This window comes from Kogia breviceps, chromosome 3 (genome assembly GCF_026419965.1).
Source record: "Kogia breviceps isolate mKogBre1 chromosome 3, mKogBre1 haplotype 1, whole genome shotgun sequence".
NCBI classification, from domain to species: domain Eukaryota; kingdom Metazoa; phylum Chordata; class Mammalia; order Artiodactyla; family Physeteridae; genus Kogia; species Kogia breviceps.
Window position 1 is genome coordinate 127,731,681 of NC_081312.1, and position 16,671 is coordinate 127,748,351.

Sequence of the window (16,671 nt, forward strand, 5' to 3'; positions counted from 1 at the left end):
TGTCTGGTTGATTTTTTCATTTTCCCAAGGTCAACGCCCATGTGTGGAAGTGCCCTATGCTCTGTGGTTCTGTGTTTTACATGGTTTGGGAAAGAGGATACACTTGTGAAGATTGGCTGTTGGCCATTGACATCCCGCCCATCAGCTTAACAAGGCTCCCTTGACTCCGTGGGCTGTCCTGCCTTTCTGGTTTTTAGACTTTTTTCGCCTGGCCCTTTTGCCCCGGGGGGGGGCGAGAGATTTCTTTGTAGTGCTGATTTGCTCTCCCAGGTTGCTTGGTTGGCCAAAAAGGGCGTATGCGTTTTTTCCTGAATATATTCAGGAAAAAACGCATACGCCCTTTTTGGCCAACCGCATCATTGTCCACGTTCTGGCGCTTTTCATGTGCTGTCGGGGCCATTCCGTTGTACCCGTTGACATCCGTTTCCTGCAATTCTGCCTTGCGTTCAACGCCTCTTCGTAGCCTGACCTCAATATATTTTGGGGCGATAGTTATCGTTTAGAACTCTGCAGGTTTGGGAAGTGCAGTGCCCCTGAGCTCCATTTCCCAAGTCGCTTTTTTGTGAGTGGGACGCAACACGGCTGGATGGCTTCACGCCCTATTGTCGATCCGCGGTGGCAGGCTGAACCTCTGGTGAATTCTTCTTCGTGATGGGAAATGAGAGTGACATGTGCCCGACCAAACACCTCCAGCGAGTCTCTCATTGGTTCCCCCTCTTGCAGTTCATCCTGCGGACAAATTGCAGACGGTACGAAAGAGGCATGGAAAGGCGCCGAGTCTCCAAGTGGGGAGATTGTTAGTAAGGGGGCCTGAATGGAGAACACGAGCACCAGGAGATGAAAACTGAGGTGAGTTTCAGAAAGCTTTCCCGATCCCACGGTGTAGCATCCGCTGGGTTTCCAATGAGTGCTTTCGCTGTCGGAAGATTGCGTTGAACCTGGAGAGTTGGGACCCATGGAATGGGGAGCACGCAGGATTCCTTTCAAGGGTCTGCATTTGCTTTCCCAACCTCACCAATCGTCTCAGCCCCAAGAGTGTCCAGCCTTATGTCTTCCGCCGCTGGGGCTGTAGATGTGGTCAATCCTGGTTGCATGCCAGTCCCTGAACGCATTTTGGAAGAATTTCTCTCTGTTTTGCCCTGCTTGTTTCTTCTTTATGTTGGAAATGTATCCTCAGAATGGGTCTGAGCTGATTTTCCCTGCTGGTTTTAGGCCGCTTTACACACACTTGATGCACTTACACAGAGATATCAAGACTTAGCTTTTAAGATGCTTACTAGTCGGATAGATACTTGTGCGATGAACAGGGTCTGGTGAGTCCAGTTGATTGAGCAAGGAGTAGGTCGTGTCCATTCCATATTCGGTTTTCGGAAGGGTATCTGTGCTCATTTCAAACTCGAGTTTTATGCGTCACCCCACCTCACCTTTCCCCTGAAGCAGGCATAAGTGTGTTTTCTAAAAGCGTGACTCTGTTCTGTTTGGGGATTCCGTTCATGGGGAGCGATTTTTACATTCCTTCGATAAGTGATATCATAAGTTTCTTTTTTTGTGGGACTTATTTCACTGAGGATGATCGTACCTAAATCCACTCAGGATGCTGCTACCAGCCTCATGACGTGGATTTCATGGCTGAGTGACACTCCATTGGACCTACGTAGCACCACTTGTCCACTTGTCCACTTGTCTTTGTCCACTTGTCCACTCGTCTTTGTCCACTTGGCTCTTTCCTGGGATATGAAACGTGTACCGGAGTGGAGGTTCTTGTCAAGACAGCAGCCCTCAACATTGGGGTCCCTGTGTCTGGTTGATTTTTTCATTTTCCCAAGGTCAACGCCCATGTGTGGAAGTGCCCTATGCTCTGTGGTTCTGTGTTTTACATGGTTTGGGAAAGAGGATACACTTGTGAAGATTGGCTGTTGGCCATTGACATCCCGCCCATCAGCTTAACAAGGCTCCCTTGACTCCGTGGGCTGTCCTACCTTTCTGGTTTTTAGACTTTTTTCGCCTGGTCCTTTTGCCCCGGGGGGGGGCGAGAGATTTCTTTGTAGTGCTGATTTGCTCTCCCAGGTTGCTTGGTTGGCCAAAAAGGGCGTATGCGTTTTTTCCTGAATATATTCAGGAAAAAACGCATACGCCCTTTTTGGCCAACCGCATCATTGTCCACGTTCTGGCGCTTTTCATGTGCTATCGGGGCCATTCCAATGTACCCGTTGACATCCGTTTCCTGCAATTCTGCCTTGCGTTCAACGCCTCTTCGTAGCCTGACCTCAATATATTTTGGGGCGATAGTTATCGTTTAGAACTCTGCAGGTTTGGGAAGTGCAGTGCCCCTGAGCTCCATTTCCCAAGTCGCTTTTTTGTGAGTGGGACGCAACACGGCTGGATGGCTTCACGCCCTATTGTCGATCCGCGGTGGCAGGCTGAACCTCTGGTGAATTCTTCTTCGTGATGGGAAATGAGAGTGACATGTGCCCGACCAAACACCTCCAGCGAGTCTCTCATTGGTTCCCCCTCTTGCAGTTCATCCTGCGGACAAATTGCAGACGGTACGAAAGAGGCATGGAAAGGCGCCGAGTCTCCAAGTGGGGAGATTGTTAGTAAGGAGGCCTGAATGGAGAACACGAGCACCAGGAGATGAAAACTGAGGTGAGTTTCAGAAAGCTTTCCCGATCCCACGGTGTAGCATCCGCTGGGTTTCCAATGAGTGCTTTCGCTGTCGGAAGATTGCGTTGAACCTGGAGAGTTGGGACCCATGGAATGGGGAGCACGCAGGATTCCTTTCAAGGGTCTGCATTTGCTTTCCCAACCTCACCAATCGTCTCAGCCCCAAGAGTGTCCAGCCTTATGTCTTCTGCCGCTGGGGCTGTAGATGTGGTCAATCCTGGTTGCATGCCAGTCCCTGAACGCATTTTGGAAGAATTTCTCTCTGTTTTGCCCTGCTTGTTTCTTCTTTATGTTGGAAATGTATCCTCAGAATGGGTCTGAGCTGATTTTCCCTGCTGGTTTTAGGCCGCTTTACACACATTTGATGCACTTACACAGAGATATCAAGACTTAGCTTTTAAGATGCTTACTAGTCGGATAGATACTTGTGCGATAACAGGGTCTGGTGAGTCCAGTTGATTGAGCAAGGAGTAGGTCGTGTCCATTCCATATTCGGTTTTCGGAAGGGTATCTGTGCTCATTTCAAACTCGAGTTTTATGCGTCACGCCACCTCACCTTTCCCCTGAAGCAGGCATAAGTGTGTTTTCTAAAAGCGTGACTCTGTTCTGTTTGGGGATTCCGTTCATGGGGAGCGATTTTTACATTCCTTCGATAAGTGATATCATAAGTTTCTTTTTTTGTGGGACTTATTTCACTGAGGATGATCGTACCTAAATCCACTCAGGATGCTGCTACCAGCCTCATGACGTGGATTTCATGGCTGAGTGACACTCCATTGGACCTACGTAGCACCACTTGTCCACTTGTTCACTTGTCTTTGTCCACTTGTCCACTTGTCTTTGTCCACTTGGCTCTTTCCTGGGATATGAAACGTGTACCGGAGTGGAGGTTCTTGTCAAGACAGCAGCCCTCAACATTGGGGTCCCTGTGTCTGGTTGATTTTTTCATTTTCCCAAGGTCAACGCCCATGTGTGGAAGTGCCCTATGCTCTGTGGTTCTGTGTTTTACATGGTTTGGGAAAGAGGATACACTTGTGAAGATTGGCTGTTGGCCATTGACATCCCGCCCATCAGCTTAACAAGGCTCCCTTGACTCCGTGGGCTGTCCTGCCTTTCTGGTTTTTAGACTTTTTTCGCCTGGCCCTTTTGCCCCGGGGGGGGGGGCGAGAGATTTCTTTGTAGTGCTGATTTGCTCTCCCAGGTTGCTTGGTTGGCCAAAAAGGGCGTATGCGTTTTTTCCTGAATATATTCAGGAAAAAACGCATACGCCCTTTTTGGCCAACCGCATCATTGTCCACGTTCTGGCGCTTTTCATGTGCTATCGGGGCCATTCCGATGTACCCGTTGACATCCGTTTCCTGCAATTCTGCCTTGCGTTCAACGCCTCTTCGTAGCCTGACCTCAATATATTTTGGGGCGATAGTTATCGTTTAGAACTCTGCAGGTTTGGGAAGTGCAGTGCCCCTGAGCTCCATTTCCCAAGTCGCTTTTTTGTGAGTGGGACGCAACACGGCTGGATGGCTTCACGCCCTATTGTCGATCCGCGGTGGCAGGCTGAACCTCTGGTGAATTCTTCTTCGTGATGGGAAATGAGAGTGACATGTGCCCGACCAAACACCTCCAGCGAGTCTCTCATTGGTTCCCCCTCTTGCAGTTCATCCTGCGGACAAATTGCAGACGGTACGAAAGAGGCATGGAAAGGCGCCGAGTCTCCAAGTGGGGAGATTGTTAGTAAGGGGGCCTGAATGGAGAACACGAGCACCAGGAGATGAAAACTGAGGTGAGTTTCAGAAAGCTTTCCCGATCCCACGGTGTAGCATCCGCTGGGTTTCCAATGAGTGCTTTCGCTGTCGGAAGATTGCGTTGAACCTGGAGAGTTGGGACCCATGGAATGGGGAGCACGCAGGATTCCTTTCAAGGGTCTGCATTTGCTTTCCCAACCTCACCCATCGTCTCAGCCCCAAGAGTGTCCAGCCTTATGTCTTCTGCCGCTGGGGCTGTAGATGTGGTCAATCCTGGTTGCATGCCAGTCCCTGAACGCATTTTGGAAGAATTTCTCTCTGTTTTGCCCTGCTTGTTTCTTCTTTATGTTGGAAATGTATCCTCAGAATGGGTCTGAGCTGATTTTCCCTGCTGGTTTTAGGCCGCTTTACACACATTTGATGCACTTACACAGAGATATCAAGACTTAGCTTTTAAGATGCTTACTAGTCGGATAGATACTTGTGCGATAACAGGGTCTGGTGAGTCCAGTTGATTGAGCAAGGAGTAGGTCGTGTCCATTCCATATTCGGTTTTCGGAAGGGTATCTGTGCTCATTTCAAACTCGAGTTTTATGCGTCACGCCACCTCACCTTTCCCCTGAAGCAGGCATAAGTGTGTTTTCTAAAAGCGTGACTCTGTTCTGTTTGGGGATTCCGTTCATGGGGAGCGATTTTTACATTCCTTCGATAAGTGATATCATAAGTTTCTTTTTTTGTGGGACTTATTTCACTGAGGATGATCGTACCTAAATCCACTCAGGATGCTGCTACCAGCCTCATGACGTGGATTTCATGGCTGAGTGACACTCCATTGGACCTACGTAGCACCACTTGTCCACTTGTTCACTTGTCTTTGTCCACTTGTCCACTTGTCTTTGTCCACTTGGCTCTTTCCTGGGATATGAAACGTGTACCGGAGTGGAGGTTCTTGTCAAGACAGCAGCCCTCAACATTGGGGTCCCTGTGTCTGGTTGATTTTTTCATTTTCCCAAGGTCAACGCCCATGTGTGGAAGTGCCCTATGCTCTGTGGTTCTGTGTTTTACATGGTTTGGGAAAGAGGATACACTTGTGAAGATTGGCTGTTGGCCATTGACATCCCGCCCATCAGCTTAACAAGGCTCCCTTGACTCCGTGGGCTGTCCTGCCTTTCTGGTTTTTAGACTTTTTTCGCCTGGCCCTTTTGCCCCGGGGGGGGGGGGCGAGAGATTTCTTTGTAGTGCTGATTTGCTCTCCCAGGTTGCTTGGTTGGCCAAAAAGGGCGTATGCGTTTTTTCCTGAATATATTCAGGAAAAAACGCATACGCCCTTTTTGGCCAACCGCATCATTGTCCACGTTCTGGCGCTTTTCATGTGCTATCGGGGCCATTCCGATGTACCCGTTGACATCCGTTTCCTGCAATTCTGCCTTGCGTTCAACGCCTCTTCGTAGCCTGACCTCAATATATTTTGGGGCGATAGTTATCGTTTAGAACTCTGCAGGTTTGGGAAGTGCAGTGCCCCTGAGCTCCATTTCCCAAGTCGCTTTTTTGTGAGTGGGACGCAACACGGCTGGATGGCTTCACGCCCTATTGTCGATCCGCGGTGGCAGGCTGAACCTCTGGTGAATTCTTCTTCGTGATGTGAAATGAGAGTGACATGTGCCCGACCAAACACCTCCAGCGAGTCTCTCATTGGTTCCCCCTCTTGCAGTTCATCCTGCGGACAATTTGCAGACGGTACGAAAGAGGCATGGAAAGGCGCCGAGTCTCCAAGTGGGGAGATTGTTAGTAAGGGGGCCTGAATGGAGAACACGAGCACCAGGAGATGAAAACTGAGGTGAGTTTCAGAAAGCTTTCCCGATCCCACGGTGTAGCATCCGCTGGGTTTCCAATGAGTGCTTTCGCTGTCGGAAGATTGCGTTGAACCTGGAGAGTTGGGACCCATGGAATGGGGAGCACGCAGGATTCCTTTCAAGGGTCTGCATTTGCTTTCCCAACCTCACCAATCGTCTCAGCCCCAAGAGTGTCCAGCCTTATGTCTTCCGCCGCTGGGGCTGTAGATGTGGTCAATCCTGGTTGCATGCCAGTCCCTGAACGCATTTTGGAAGAATTTCTCTCTGTTTTGGCCTGCTTGTTTCTTCTTTATGTTGGAAATGTATCCTCAGAATGGGTCTGAGCTGATTTTCCCTGCTGGTTTTAGGCCGCTTTACACACACTTGATGCACTTACACAGAGATATCAAGACTTAGCTTTTAAGATGCTTACTAGTCGGATAGATACTTGTGCGATGAACAGGGTCTGGTGAGTCCAGTTGATTGAGCAAGGAGTAGGTCGTGTCCATTCCATATTCGGTTTTCGGAAGGGTATCTGTGCTCATTTCAAGCTCGAGTTTTATGCGTCACCCCACCTCACCTTTCCCCTGAAGCAGGCATAAGTGTGTTTTGTAAAAGCGTGACTCTGTTCTGTTTGGGGATTCATTTCATGGGGAGCGATTTTTACATTCCCTCGATAAGTGATATCATAAGTTTCTTTTTTTGTGGGACTTATTTCACTGAGGATGATCGTACCTAAATCCACTCAGGATGCTGCTACCAGCCTCATGACGTGGATTTCATGGCTGAGTGACACTCCTTTGGACCTCCGTAGCACCACTTGTCCACTTGTCCACTTGTCTTTGTCCACTTGGCTCTTTCCTGGGATATGAAACGTGTACCGGAGTGGAGGTTCTTGTCAAGACAGCAGCCCTCAACTTTGGGGTCCCTGTGTCTGGTTGATTTTTTCATTTTCCCAAGGTCAACGCCCATGTGTGGAAGTGCCCTATCCTCTGTGGTTCTGTGTTTTACATGGTTTGGGAAAGAGGATACACTTGTGAAGATTGGCTGTTGGCCATTGACATCCCGCCCATCAGCTTAACAAGGCTCCCTTGACTCCGTGGCCTGTCCTGCCTTTCTGGTTTTTAGACTTTTTTCGCCTGGCCCTTTTGCCCCGGGGGGGGCGAGAGATTTCTTTGTAGTGCTGATTTGCTCTCCCAGGTTGCTTGGTTGGCCAAAAAGGGCGTATGCGTTTTTTCCTGAATATATTCAGGAAAAAACGCATACGCCCTTTTTGGCCAACCGCATCATTGTCCACGTTCTGGCGCTTTTCATGTGCTATCGGGGCCATTCCGATGTACCCGTTGACCTCCGTTTCCTTCAGTTCTGCCTTGCGTTCAACGCCTCTTCGTAGCCTGACCTCAATATATTTGGGGGCGATAGTTATCGTTTAGAACTCTGCAGGTTTGGGAAGTGCAGTGCCCCTGAGCTCCATTTCCCAAGTCGCTTTTTTGTGAGTGGGACGCAACACGGCTGGATGGCTTCACGCCCTATTGTCGATCCGGGGTGGCAGGCTGAGCCTCTGGTGAATTCTTCTTTGCGATGGGAAATGAGAGTGACATGTGCCCGACCATACACCTCCAGCGAGTCTCTCATTGGTTCCCCCTCTTGCAGTTCATCCTGCGGTACGAAAGAGGCATGGAAAGGCGCCGAGTCTCCAAGTGGGGAGATTGTTAGTAAGGGGGCCTGAATGGAGAACACGAGCACCAGGAGATGAAAACTGAGGTGAGTTTCAGAAAGCTTTCCCGATCCCACGGTGTAGCATCCGCTGGGTTTCCAATGAGTGCTTTCGCTGTCGGAAGATTGCGTTGAACCTGGAGAGTTGGGACCCATGGAATGGGGAGCACGCAGGATTCCTTTCAAGGGTCTGCATTTGCTTTCCCAACCTCACCAATCGTCTCAGCCCCAAGAGTGTCCAGCCTTATGTCTTCTGCCGCTGGGGCTGTAGATGTGGTCAATCCTGGTTGCATGCCAGTCCCTGAACGCATTTTGGAAGAATTTCTCTCTGTTTTGCCCTGCTTGTTTCTTCTTTGTGTTGGAAATGTATCCTCAGAATGGGTCTGAGCTGATTTTCCCTGCTGGTTTTAGGCCGCTTTACACACACTTGATGCACTTACACAGAGATATCAAGACTTAGCTTTTAAGATGCTTACTAGTCGGATAGATACTTGTGCGATGAACAGGGTCTGGTGAGTCCAGTTGATTGAGCAAGGAGTAGGTCGTGTCCATTCCATATTCGGTTTTCGGAAGGGTATCTGTGCTCATTTCAAGCTCGAGTTTTATGCGTCACCCCACCTCACCTTTCCCCTGAAGCAGGCATAAGTGTGTTTTCTAAAAGCGTGACTCTGTTCTGTTTGGGGATTCATTTCATGGGGAGCGATTTTTACATTCCCTTGATAAGTGATATCATAAGTTTCTTTTTTTGTGGGACTTATTTCACTGAGGATGATCGTACCTAAATCCACTCAGGATGCTGCTACCAGCCTCATGACGTGGATTTCATGGCTGAGTGACACTCCATTGGACCTCCGTAGCACCACTTGTCCACTTGTCCACTTGTCTTTGTCCACTTGGCTCTTTCCTGGGATATGAAACGTGTACCGGAGTGGAGGTTCTTGTCAAGACAGCAGCCCTCAACTTTGGGGTCCCTGTGTCTCGTTGATTTTTTCATTTTCCCAAGGTCAACGCCCATGTGTGGAAGTGCCCTATGCTCTGTGGTTCTGTGTTTTACATGGTTTGGGAAAGAGGATACACTTGTGAAGATTGGCTGTTGGCCATTGACATCCCGCCCATCAGCTTAACAAGGCTCCCTTGAGTCCGTGGGCTGTCCTGCCTTTCTGGTTTTTAGACTTTTTTCGCCTGGCCCTTTTGCCCCGGGGGGGGTCGAGAGATTTCTTTGTAGTGCTGATTTGCTCTCCCAGGTTGCTTGGTTGGCCAAAAAGGGCGTATGCGTTTTTTCCTGAATATATTCAGGAAAAAACGCATACGCCCTTTTTGGCCAACCGCATCATTGTCCACGTTCTGGCGCTTTTCATGTGCTATCGGGGCCATTCCGATGTACCCGTTGACATCCGTTTCCTGCAATTCTGCCTTGCGTTCAACGCCTCTTCGTAGCCTGACCTCAATATATTTTGGGGCGATAGTTATCGTTTAGAACTCTGCAGGTTTGGGAAGTGCAGTGCCCCTGAGCTCCATTTCCCAAGTCGCTTTTTTGTGAGTGGGACGCAACACGGCTGGATGGCTTCACGCCCTATTGTCGATCCGGGGTGGCAGGCTGAACCTCTGGTGAATTCTTCTTCGTGATGGGAAATGAGAGTGACATGTGCCCGACCAAACACCTCCAGCGAGTCTCTCATTGGTTCCCCCTCTTGCAGTTCATCCTGCGGACAAATTGCAGACGGTACGAAAGAGGCATGGAAAGGCGCCGAGTCTCCAAGTGGGGAGATTGTTAGTAAGGGGGCCTGAATGGAGAACACGAGCACCAGGAGATGAAAACTGAGGTGAGTTTCAGAAAGCTTTCCCGATCCCACGGTGTAGCATCCGCTGGGTTTCCAATGAGTGCTTTCGCTGTCGGAAGATTGCGTTGAACCTGGGGAGTTGGGACCCATGGAATGGGGAGCACGCAGGATTCCTTTCAAGGGTCTGCATTTGCTTTCCCAACCTCACCAATCGTCTCAGCCCCAAGAGTGTCCATCCTTATGTCTTCCGCCGCTGGGGCTGTAGATGTGGTCAATCCTGGTTGCATGCCAGTCCCTGAACGCATTTTGGAAGAATTTCTCTCTGTTTTGGCCTGCTTGTTTCTTCTTTGTGTTGGAAATGTATCCTCAGAATGGGTCTGAGCTGATTTTCCCTGCTGGTTTTAGGCCGCTTTACACACACTTGATGCACTTACACAGAGATATCAAGACTTAGCTTTTAAGATGCTTACTAGTCGGATAGATACTTGTGCGATGAACAGGGTCTGGTGAGTCCAGTTGATTGAGCAAGGAGTAGGTCGTGTCCATTCCATATTCGGTTTTCGGAAGGGTATCTGTGCTCATTTCAAGCTCGAGTTTTATGCGTCACCCCACCTCACCTTTCCCCTGAAGCAGGCATAAGTGTGTTTTCTAAAAGCGTGACTCTGTTCTGTTTGGGGATTCATTTCATGGGGAGCGATTTTTACATTCCCTCGATAAGTGATATCATAAGTTTCTTTTTTTGTGGGACTTATTTCACTGAGGATGATCGTACCTAAATCCACTCAGGATGCTGCTACCAGCCTCATGACGTGGATTTCATGGCTGAGTGACACTCCTTTGGACCTCCGTAGCACCACTTGTCCACTTGTCCACTTGTCTTTGTCCACTTGGCTCTTTCCTGGGATATGAAACGTGTACCGGAGTGGAGGTTCTTGTCAAGACAGCAGCCCTCAACTTTGGGGTCCCTGTGTCTGGTTGATTTTTTCATTTTCCCAAGGTCAACGCCCATGTGTGGAAGTGCCCTATGCTCTGTGGTTCTGTGTTTTACATGGTTTGGGAAAGAGGATACACTTGTGAAGATTGGCTGTTGGCCATTGACATCCCGCCCATCAGCTTAACAAGGCTCCCTTGACTCCGTGGCCTGTCCTGCCTTTCTGGTTTTTAGACTTTTTTCGCCTGGCCCTTTTGCCCCGGGGGGGGGGCGAGAGATTTCTTTGTAGTGCTGATTTGCTCTCCCAGGTTGCTTGGTTGGCCAAAAAGGGCGTATGCGTTTTTTCCTGAATATATTCAGGAAAAAACGCATACGCCCTTTTTGGCGAACCGCAACATTGTCCACGTTCTGGCGCTTTTCATGTGCTATCGGGGCCATTCCGATGTACCCGTTGACCTCCGTTTCCTTCAGTTCTGCCTTGCGTTCAACGCCTCTTCGTAGCCTGACCTCAATATATTTGGGGGCGATAGTTATCGTTTAGAACTCTGCAGGTTTGGGAAGTGCAGTGCCCCTGAGCTCCATTTCCCAAGTCGCTTTTTTGTCAGTGGGACGCAACACGGCTGGATGGCTTCACGCCCTATTGTCGATCCGGGGTGGCAGGCTGAGCCTCTGGTGAATTCTTCTTCGCGATGGGAAATGAGAGTGACATGTGCCCGACCATACACCTCCAGCGAGTCTCTCATTGGTTCCCCCTCTTGCAGTTCATCCTGCGGTACGAAAGAGGCATGGAAAGGCGCCGAGTCTCCAAGTGGGGAGATTGTTAGTAAGGGGGCCTGAATGGAGAACACGAGCACCAGGAGATGAAAACTGAGGTGAGTTTCAGAAAGCTTTCCCGATCCCACGGTGTAGCATCCGCTGGGTTTCCAATGAGTGCTTTCGCTGTCGGAAGATTGCGTTGAACCTGGAGAGTTGGGACCCATGGAATGGGGAGCACGCAGGATTCCTTTCAAGGGTCTGCATTTGCTTTCCCAACCTCACCAATCGTCTCAGCCCCAAGAGTGTCCAGCCTTATGTCTTCTGCCGCTGGGGCTGTAGATGTGGTCAATCCTGGTTGCATGCCAGTCCCTGAACGCATTTTGGAAGAATTTCTCTCTGTTTTGCCCTGCTTGTTTCTTCTTTATGTTGGAAATGGATCCTCAGAATGGGTCTGAGCTGATTTTCCCTGCTGGTTTTAGGCCGCTTTACACACACTTGATGCACTTACACAGAGATATCAAGACTTAGCTTTTAAGATGCTTACTAGTCGGATAGATACTTGTGCGATGAACAGGGTCTGGTGAGTCCAGTTGATTGAGCAAGGAGTAGGTCGTGTCCATTCCATATTCGGTTTTCGGAAGGGTATCTGTGCTCATTTCAAGCTCGAGTTTTATGCGTCACCCCACCTCACCTTTCCCCTGAAGCAGGCATAAGTGTGTTTTCTAAAAGCGTGACTCTGTTCTGTTTGGGGATTCATTTCATGGGGAGCGATTTTTACATTCCCTCGATAAGTGATATCATAAGTTTCTTTTTTTGTGGGACTTATTTCACTGAGGATGATCGTACCTAAATCCACTCAGGATGCTGCTACCAGCCTCATGACGTGGATTTCATGGCTGAGTGACACTCCATTGGACCTACGTAGCACCACTTGTCCACTTGTCCACTTGTCTTTGTCCACTTGGCTCTTTCCTGGGATATGAAACGTGTACCGGAGTGGAGGTTCTTGTCAAGACAGCAGCCCTCAACTTTGGGGTCCCTGTGTCTGGTTGATTTTTTGATTTTCCCAAGGTCAACGCCCATGTGTGGAAGTGCCCTATGCTCTGTGGTTCTGTGTTTTACATGGTTTGGGAAAGAGGATACACTTGTGAAGATTGGCTGTTGGCCATTGACATCCCGCCCATCAGCTTAACAAGGCTCCCTTGAGTCCGTGGGCTGTCCTGCCTTTCTGGTTTTTAGACTTTTTTCGCCTGGCCCTTTTGCCCCGGGGGGGTCGAGAGATTTCTTTGTAGTGCTGATTTGCTCTCCCAGGTTGCTTGGTTGGCCAAAAAGGGCGTATGCGTTTTTTCCTGAATATATTCCGGAAAAAACGCATACGCCCTTTTTGGCCAACCGCATCATTGTCCACGTTCTGGCGCTTTTCATGTGCTATCGGGGCCATTCCGATGTACCCGTTGACATCCGTTTCCTGCAATTCTGCCTTGCGTTCAACGCCTCTTCGTAGCCTGACCTCAATATATTTTGGGGCGATAGTTATCGTTTAGAACTCTGCAGGTTTGGGAAGTGCAGTGCCCCTGAGCTCCATTTCCCAAGTCGCTTTTTTGTGAGTGGGACGCAACACGGCTGGATGGCTTCACGCCCTATTGTCGATCCGCGGTGGCAGGCTGAACCTCTGGTGAATTCTTCTTCGTGATGGGAAATGAGAGTGACATGTGCCCGACCAAACACCTCCAGCGAGTCTCTCATTGGTTCCCCCTCTTGCAGTTCATCCTGCGGACAAATTGCAGACGGTACGAAAGAGGCATGGAAAGGCGCCGAGTCTCCAAGTGGGGAGATTGTTAGTAAGGGGGCCTGAATGGAGAACACGAGCACCAGGAGATGAAAACTGAGGTGAGTTTCAGAAAGCTTTCCCGATCCCACGGTGTAGCATCCGCTGGGTTTCCAATGAGTGCTTTCGCTGTCGGAAGATTGCGTTGAACCTGGAGAGTTGGGACCCATGGAATGGGGAGCACGCAGGATTCCTTTCAAGGGTCTGCATTTGCTTTCCCAACCTCACCAATCGTCTCAGCCCCAAGAGTGTCCAGCCTTATGTCTTCCGCCGCTGGGGCTGTAGATGTGGTCAATCCTGGTTGCATGCCAGTCCCTGAACGCATTTTGGAAGAATTTCTCTCTGTTTTGCCCTGCTTGTTTCTTCTTTATGTTGGAAATGTATCCTCAGAATGGGTCTGAGCTGATTTTCCCTGCTGGTTTTAGGCCGCTTTACACACACTTGATGCACTTACACAGAGATATCAAGACTTAGCTTTTAAGATGCTTACTAGTCGGATAGATACTTGTGCGATGAACAGGGTCTGGTGAGTCCAGTTGATTGAGCAAGGAGTAGGTCGTGTCCATTCCATATTCGGTTTTCGGAAGGGTATCTGTGCTCATTTCAAACTCGAGTTTTATGCGTCACCCCACCTCACCTTTCCCCTGAAGCAGGCATAAGTGTGTTTTCTAAAAGCGTGACTCTGTTCTGTTTGGGGATTCCGTTCATGGGGAGCGATTTTTACATTCCTTCGATAAGTGATATCATAAGTTTCTTTTTTTGTGGGACTTATTTCACTGAGGATGATCGTACCTAAATCCACTCAGGATGCTGCTACCAGCCTCATGACGTGGATTTCATGGCTGAGTGACACTCCATTGGACCTACGTAGCACCACTTGTCCACTTGTTCACTTGTCTTTGTCCACTTGTCCACTTGTCTTTGTCCACTTGGCTCTTTCCTGGGATATGAAACGTGTACCGGAGTGGAGGTCCTTGTCACGACAGCAGCCCTCAACATTGGGGTCCCTGTGTCTGGTTGATTTTTTCATTTTCCCAAGGTCAACGCCCATGTGTGGAAGTGCCCTATGCTCTGTGGTTCTGTGTTTTACATGGTTTGGGAAAGAGGATACACTTGTGAAGATTGGCTGTTGGCCATTGACATCCCGCCCATCAGCTTAACAAGGCTCCCTTGACTCCGTGGGCTGTCCTGCCTTTCTGGTTTTTAGACTTTTTTCGCATGGCCCTTTTGCCCCGGGGGGGGGGGGGGGGCGAGAGATTTCTTTGTAGTGCTGATTTGCCCTCCCAGGTTGCTTGGTTGGCCAAAAAGGGCGTATGCGTTTTTTCCTGAATATATTCAGGAAAAAACGCATACGCCCTTTTTGGCCAACCGCATCATTGTCCACGTTCTGGCGCTTTTCATGTGCTATCGGGGCCATTCCGATGTACCCGTTGACATCCGTTTCCTGCAATTCTGCCTTGCGTTCAACGCCTCTTCGTAGCCTGACCTCAATATATTTTGGGGCGATAGTTATCGTTTAGAACTCTGCAGGTTTGGGAAGTGCAGTGCCCCTGAGCTCCATTTCCCAAGTCGCTTTTTTGTGAGTGGGACGCAACACGGCTGGATGGCTTCACGCCCTATTGTCGATCCGCGGTGGCAGGCTGAACCTCTGGTGAATTCTTCTTCGTGATGGGAAATGAGAGTGACATGTGCCCGACCAAACACCTCCAGCGAGTCTCTCATTGGTTCCCCCTCTTGCAGTTCATCCTGCGGACAAATTGCAGACGGTACGAAAGAGGCATGGAAAGGCGCCGAGTCTCCAAGTGGGGAGATTGTTAGTAAGGGGGCCTGAATGGAGAACACGAGCACCAGGAGATGAAAACTGAGGTGAGTTTCAGAAAGCTTTCCCGATCCCACGGTGTAGCATCCGCTGGGTTTCCAATGAGTGCTTTCGCTGTCGGAAGATTGCGTTGAACCTGGAGAGTTGGGACCCATGGAATGGGGAGCATGCAGGATTCCTTTCAAGGGTCTGCATTTGCTTTCCCAACCTCACCAATCGTCTCAGCCCCAAGAGTGTCCAGCCTTATGTCTTCCGCCGCTGGGGCTGTAGATGTGGTCAATCCTGGTTGCATGCCAGTCCCTGAACGCATTTTGGAAGAATTTCTCTCTGTTTTGCCCTGCTTGTTTCTTCTTTATGTTGGAAATGTATCCTCAGAATGGGTCTGAGCTGATTTTCCCTGCTGGTTTTAGGCCGCTTTACACACACTTGATGCACTTACACAGAGATATCAAGACTTAGCTTTTAAGATGCTTACTAGTCGGATAGATACTTGTGCGATGAACAGGGTCTGGTGAGACCAGTTGATTGAGCAAGGAGTAGGTCGTGTCCATTCCATATTCGGTTTTCGGAAGGGTATGTGTGCTCATTTCAAACTCGAGTTTTATGCGTCACCCCACCTCACCTTTCCCCTGAAGCAGGCATAAGTGTGTTTTCTAAAAGCGTGACTCTGTTCTGTTTGGGGATTCCGTTCATGGCGAGCGATTTTTACATTCCCTCGATAAGTGATATCATAAGTTTCTTTTTTTGTGGGACTTATTTCACTGAGGATGATCGTACCTAAATCCACTCAGGATGCTGCTACCAGCCTCATGACGTGGATTTCATGGCTGAGTGACACTCCATTGGACCTACGTAGCACCACTTGTCCACTTGTTCACTTGTCTTTGTCCACTTGTCCACTTGTCTTTGTCCACTTTGCTCTTTCCTGGGATATGAAACGTGTACCGGAGTGGAGGTTCTTGTCAAGACAGCAGCCCTCAACATTGGGGTCCCTGTGTCTGGTTGATTTTTTCATTTTCCCAAGGTCAACGCCCATGTGTGGAAGTGCCCTATGCTCTGTGGTTCTGTGTTTTACATGGTTTGGGAAAGAGGATACACTTGTGAAGATTGGCTGTTGGCCATTGACATCCCGCCCATCAGCTTAACAAGGCTCCCTTGAGTCCGTGGGCTGTCCTGCCTTTCTGGTTTTTAGACTTTTTTCGCCTGGCCCTTTTGCCCCGGGGGGGTCGAGAGATTTCTTTGTAGTGCTGATTTGCTCTCCCAGGTTGCTTGGTTGGCCAAAAAGGGCGTATGCGTTTTTTCCTGAATATATTCAGGAAAAAACGCATACGCCCTTTTTGGCCAACCGCATCATTGTCCACGTTCTGGCGCTTTTCATGTGCTATCGGGGCCATTCCGATGTACCCGTTGACATCCGTTTCCTGCAATTCTGCCTTGCGTTCAACGCCTCTTCGTAGCCTGACCTCAATATATTTTGGGGCGATAGTTATCGTTTAGAACTCTGCAGGTTTGGGAAGTGCAGTGCCCCTGAGCTCCATTTCCCAAGTCGCTTTTTTGTGAGTGGGACGCAACACGGCTGGATGGCTTCACGCCCTATTGTCG